Below are 6,514 nucleotides of genomic sequence, written 5' to 3' on the forward strand. Positions count from 1 at the left end.
GAGTATGGGAACTTTTCTTAATGAAAAGGGACAGAGGGTTGACTTTGGAATTTCCACATTCCAGAGCAAAAATAAACAGGAAAGGCAAAAAATTCTTGTTAACTCTTGTTACAGGATCATTACAAATGTTTAATCTGCAATGATACGTACACTTACTAATCAACGGGTAGAATTCTCAAATAAACATGTCTTCATCACATCATAGAAATCATCACTCTACCGCGTCAACTGATTAGCTGTCCAAAACCATCAATCAACATATCAGTCAATCTGTCCATCATCTGCTGCCTTTTCATGTTGAGCGGTCTGTTGTGCTAAGTAGGCGAGCAGTAACATAAGGGCTTTAATCCGTCAACACACTGCATCATAGACCTCCTAATGACCCTGCAGGTCACAGGGTCGAGTCCCTCATTAACTCTGACACCGGTGTCGTCATCACTCCTTTCTCTGAAAATTTTCTCTGAGGAATTGTACTCTTTTATTTCTGCTTTGCCTCTCGTTCCCACTCCCGTTGACTGAACATCTGCGGTGGAGACTGGTGGAACAGAAGACCAGAGTGAAACCTGCAGAGGGGTCCCATGGATGACTATGTTCAGGAAGCGTGATACTATCTCCACACCTCTTCTAGTTATTAGAAATGATTTGTGACCAAACAGTGTTGTTTAGTGTCTGTAATTTGGGAGTATGTTGCCTTAGTTCAATGCAAGGAAATCAATTTATTTGAGGAAGATTAGAAATGTCACCACAGACATGTGAGAGAAGCTAACTTTCTGATTTTGCTTGTGCATGCTGAATATGAGACAGAACAGGACCAAAAGTGAATGGCAACAAATACGTGAGGAGGTTGGCCTGCAACATGTTTACACATGCCATCAGACATTTTAAGATCACAGAGGTTGCCATAGAAATGACTGAATATCACTGGAGTTCTTGTTTCAACTTAATCAGCTGACTGAGGACAATCACTCTTAAAGCAGTCAGATTATTTTATCACTTCGGTGACACAATCATCTCATTGCTGTCGAAGTGTAAAACCAGGTCCTTGCTTTGTCGCTGTTAGGTGCCAGGTTTTTTTAGCGTCAGTTAGGTGTTTCATCAACTAGTCAAATAGTCGACTGCTAGAAGTTGCCACCGTGGAGTTTGGCTGTCATTCTGGTGGCTCCAGTTTCTGTTCTTACTGCAAGATTAAAAGGATGTAATGTAAATGCTGCTGTTCATCGTTACAGTGCTTATGGTAACTTTATATATCATGCCTGATATAGAAAGAAGTTGGCATATTATGCACTTATTTATGTGTCTACATTTTTCATCATGGTTACCTAGCTGATTTCTGACTTCTGTGCTCCGGGACAACTGGTTATTTTGTTAGATCTTCTTTCGTTTGGAATAACAGAAATTGCATCTTTTTTTTATTCAATTTTATTTTATTTCATTTTATTTTATTATATTTTATTTTTTGCCATGTTTATAAAATGTGATCCTACATAGTGGGATTATGTCATAGTGAAATGCCCAAACATTCTGCATTAAAGCTCCTCTCACTACATCTTTCTTACATAACGACGAGACTACTACTTTACTGCCATTATGGAAAACTTGTGAGTGTCAGCTCAATGCACCCCTCACCCACACCATTCACCTCCAGTCTTTATCAAAACCAGTCTTGCCAGTTGATCCTTCCAGTGGGCCCTACAGAAGTCCTTCTCTTCATCTCGTCCATGCAGATCTTCAACATTGCTGGATGAAAATGACTGCATAGCACAAGTGGCATAAGTTGCAAAAAGCAATAGGTGATGAATGCTTCCAGTCCAATTTCAGGTCTGCAAAATTGTAATATTTGGTCATGTTCAAATAATTCATAATGGATTTCAGTGGTTTATACAGTAATCCTAAACTTGTTGCCCCCCACTCTCAGAGAGTGTATGTACTTCTCATTGAACGAGTTGGTCTTTTAAAAAAAAAAAAAAAGTTAATTAATTCTTTCACTATATTTATATTTTTAGAATACTCCACCAAACCACCAGACTGGGCCACTCATCATTTACAATTAGCTTAATGGCTAAATGGAGCTCGTTTAAAGCTAATTTTTCACTGCTGAGATAATGTTAGTCTCTTACTATTTCTTAACATACCTTATGCTTAAGTGTTACTCACACTGTAACAAATGACGTATGGTTGAGTGTACAGGAGGAGCTCAGCACCTTGACAAGTGGATCTCAAGGAATGCTTTTGATTGGCACACATCTGCAACAACAATGTACTATGTTAAAAATGAAGTATTCTCTAGTCTACAGCAGTGCTTCCAAAGGTGCTGCAGTAAAGGGTACCTTAAGGATATGTAGCCACAAGCCACTAGAATTGTTCCCATGTTTTTACTGTACATTTACTATATACTTTTACATATTCTTACATGTTACACCACATCAAAAAAGCCAACATTTACATTACTACATTTTATATGACTTTTTAGAACATCATTTAAATGAAAACATTGTCATTAATACATCAAATAAACTGTCAAATATGACGTACTGCTGCAGTTAAGACTGGTGACCACAGCTCATCGTTGCTAGTTGTCATTCTAACACAACATGCGTTTCCCGCAGACACATTATTCAAGTGCACAGCAGTTAAATATAGGGAGCAAAGGATTTTCCACTGCAGGTTAGAGCTCAAAGAAATGCTGATACATCTCGAGGGACTAAATTCAGGCTGCACAGTAAAAAATACTTGTATAACAGCGTTTCAGAGAGAAGCCAACAAAAATATGAGCTGAGACAGTCACACAAAGGTAAGTTAAAAACAACACATGCCTTTGAAAAACCCTAAAATGTAAGCAAGTTTGACCTTTTAACACAACAAAAGAAACACATTTAAGCAACGCGCATCCGTCATTGCTAGTCATTGTTTTATTTATGCTCAGTATTTATATGCAAATCTGTACAGCAGATCATGTCCATTTTTGCTGACCACAGATATGTTGAAACATGTCTGTCACATTCAGCTATCAGTTTTACATGGTGATGATGCTATGCTTCTGCTCTGGTTAGGCTTAGGAGCAAAAACACGTGGTTAGGGTTAGCAAAGAACATGTTTGAGTTTAAAATGTCTATTTTGGCTGTCACAGACACGGCTGGAGATGTCCGGACATCTCACCGAAAATATCCAGTTTCTGTCGCCACAAACAGCTGGATCGTTGCCCCGTGGTCTGCTTAAATACTGGCTCGGCGTCCTTCAAGCCCAGCTGTCGCTCTATCACGATTCCCTCCACCTGCTGATTTAAAGGTCATGTCAGAAACATGTAATGTGATTGTGATATGACACGTATTGTACAACATCAATATATGCTGCTCACTTTTTTTTTTTTTTTCGATTGAGTTCTGCCTTGAGTTGCTGTGTGTGGTTTAATAACGTTTGGTAACCACTATACAGCACACACTGTTCAGTGATATTGATATCTAAACTGATTCTGGGCATGATGTCATGCAGTCCAACTTACTTCTGGGTCTCACGTTGATGCTTGTAGACGGAAAGATGATGTGTCGTCTGTCTCTCTTCTTGGCTCATGTCAACATTTTGTCACCAAACATGCATCATCAGCAACAGAAGTAAGTATTCAGCTGATTTTCTGCTCAGTTCCAGTTCATGTTTGAGCCAAATATATATATGTATATATTAATATATTTAACAAAACAGAACAGTAAAATATGGTATGAAGCTCACCCTGAAGGAAGGGACGATTTAGGCTCTGATGCTAGTAGAAGAGACAACAAGCAGGGCAGCAGCTGCACAACAGGATGCAACAAAGGTGCACCTGTTGTTACACACACACACACACACACACACACACACACACACACACACAGAGACCATCACAAACACAAAGAGAACACTTCACACAAAAATCTGTCTGCACCTACATGTTGTTGTGTCTCTCTACAGTTTGGAGTACAAACAGGACAAACTGAGCGAGCATCCAAAACGCCAGGTCAGGAGTGTTTGATGTGACCACGGTGGGAAACGGGGAAGCGAAAGTAGCAGCTGGGAGAATTATGAAAAACTCCCAGTGGCGATGACAAGAAAGCGGTGAATAATGCTTTTAGACTTTACTGAACTGCTTGTGACCTAAATGAGTGTGGCCCAGAACACGGCTACCGCTTTTAGCACAGTTAATACGAGGATAGATTATGGCTACTAAACACAAACCCCACAGGTGGACTGGCAAACAGTGCGCCTGTCAGCGGAGAGAATCATCTAAGTGGGCTTTCTTCCCTTTATACGCTATTTTTATCCTATAGCACATTTTCCATCCGTCTTTATTTACTATAACTACCTCTCAGCTGTCTTTCATGATGCATTTGTGTTTGCAAGTAGGTGTGCATGCATGTGTGTGTCTGTGGATGGTTACTCAGGTTGCACAGTGTAAACAGTGAATGCACCTGTGTAAATGACACAGTGAGAGATGTTTAGCTGAGAGGCCATCAGGGAATTAGGCCTGTTGTGCAAACTGTGTCACCTGGAGGGAACGAGGAGACAAAAAAAAAAAAAGTGGCTTCACCAGTAACAGCCGTGGCTGAGCCAGCTGACAAAGACAGATCTGGGTTCAGGAGAATCAGCAGCTCTCCCACACCTGAGAAAGACAGATAGCACATGTGCATGCAAATGTTAGACATGGTTTGAGTGTCAATCCACCTGTTGGATTTTATTTACGAGCTGTAGTCTGGAAAAGACTCCTCTGTCACCCATCCACACCTGAACCAGCAAACGTTCAGTCTTGCACAGCTGTGCCAGAGCTCAGGAGTCATGAGATGGTGAAGGTTTCTGAGAATGTGAGCTGGGATAGGTAGCATAGTTTCAGAGACGGCTCATGTGGGCAGGAGATGAGTTGTGTGACTACAACCTCTTTCAGGCTGGGTGTGTTTGAGAGGTGGTGCGTCTGCACATGACTGTAAGCTATATGTAGTTTAAAGAACTCAGTTACTTGCAGACATTATTTAAAGTTTTAGCCATGTAATTATTCATGTTGTACAGTTTATTATTAAGATAATATAAGAGTCAAGGCTTTAATTTGAGTCTTATGAGGTTGTCAACAGATTTGGTCGGGCTTAAGATGTAACTAACTTTTCCTTGTCAAACATATTATCAGTACAAGTTTCACAACTGATGTATTTTGCATCTTGCTTGTTCGCTCTAACTTTTCTGGCACCGGACCAAGTGAGTGTTCACGTATAGCTTTAAAGGCATGATAGTTAGTCAGGGTTCAGTATGAAGTGGATTGGTGCTTTGGGGTTTTCTTCAGCTGTAGAATATCATTTACTGTGCTACGTTATACTCCTGTGTACACTGGGATCAAAAATATTATCCTCATGGCGAAGCAGCCTTTCACAAATCCTCATTAGGCAGTGGAATTTAATTGAATTTTTGAGTAACCTTGATTCGTAAACGCCCTCAGCTGAGAAATTTCTGTTTCAAACAGTTGTTAACCTCACAGTGTCAAAAAAGAAATCCTGTCGACCTAAACGTAAATTCAGCATTTTTCGAAAGTGTAATTGAGAGATGGCTCTTGTTGTTGGCCACCATCATAACATGCTCTGTGAAATGACATTACCTCGTGTTTGACAACCAGCAGGGAAACGACGTGTTGGGCTACCTCTGTCAACCGAGAGTGTGTTCCCACCCTCAATTCAACCACTTCTCATGTAAGCCTCTTGCAGAATGTGGCCATCGGGTAATTTCCACTTTGTTCATGGGTGCTGCAACGTTGGTCCACTACGAACAACGTAGCTGGAATACGACTGATGCAAGACTTTCTCTCAGTTTTCTTCCGAGCTGCATAAATTGAGTTTTGTCAGAAAGAGCAGACCGCTTCAGTTAGTAGCCTGGTCCCTGTCTCCACAGTGTGTAGCCACAACAAACAGAGGGCTTCACCTATCAGCCTTATAGTAATGAGTCTCTTGTTACCAAGATTTAGTCCCCAACCAGCATCGCTATATACCTTTGGGGAAGTGGTGCCAGAAGGGCCACAATTAGAGAAGTACATGTAGAGGAAGCATAGGACAGCAAACGCAAAGACAGAAGGGCAGAGAGATAATGCACACTCATGTTTCCTCTTTGTTCTCACCAACTTTGCCTTATTGCATGTGTTAAACCCGAGGTCGAGCCGTGCATCAGTGACTGTGTACAAGGTGAAAGACAGACAAGAATAGAATATAACAAGGTTACTGAGCGCAAAAAGCCAAAGTGCATCTTGTTTACATTTCTGCCAAAGGACACACAAAACCCTGCCTTCATGAAGGTTATGCCTTGAACCTTGACCTGCCAAATGTAATGGAAGATGTTATATTAAGGCCCAGACCAGTGGCACAGCTAAATGACTCTGTGCTGAATCTGAGTTACTAAAGTGAAACAAAAGCTCTCCAAGCTAGCAAGCTTGCTAAATGGCATTCATTTTAGCTAGACTAATCTGAGACATATCTGATGCTTTAACTCCGGCCTCATAACTGTCTGCAAATCA

General features: G+C 40.8%; 1 long non-coding RNA gene across 1 annotated transcript; it reads left to right on the forward strand.

Moving 5' to 3' along the window:
- Positions 1-3,146: 3,146 nt before the first annotated feature.
- Positions 3,147-4,879, forward strand: LOC119006136. The gene is made up of 4 exons (XR_005070686.1): positions 3,147-3,285; positions 3,527-3,608; positions 3,697-3,808; positions 3,943-4,879. It is a non-coding gene; the product is annotated as an uncharacterized LOC119006136 (long non-coding RNA).
- The last annotated feature ends 1,635 nt before the right edge of the window (positions 4,880-6,514 follow it).

The sequence above is a fragment of the Acanthopagrus latus genome, chromosome 17 (assembly GCF_904848185.1).
Source record: "Acanthopagrus latus isolate v.2019 chromosome 17, fAcaLat1.1, whole genome shotgun sequence".
Lineage (NCBI taxonomy): Eukaryota > Metazoa > Chordata > Actinopteri > Spariformes > Sparidae > Acanthopagrus > Acanthopagrus latus.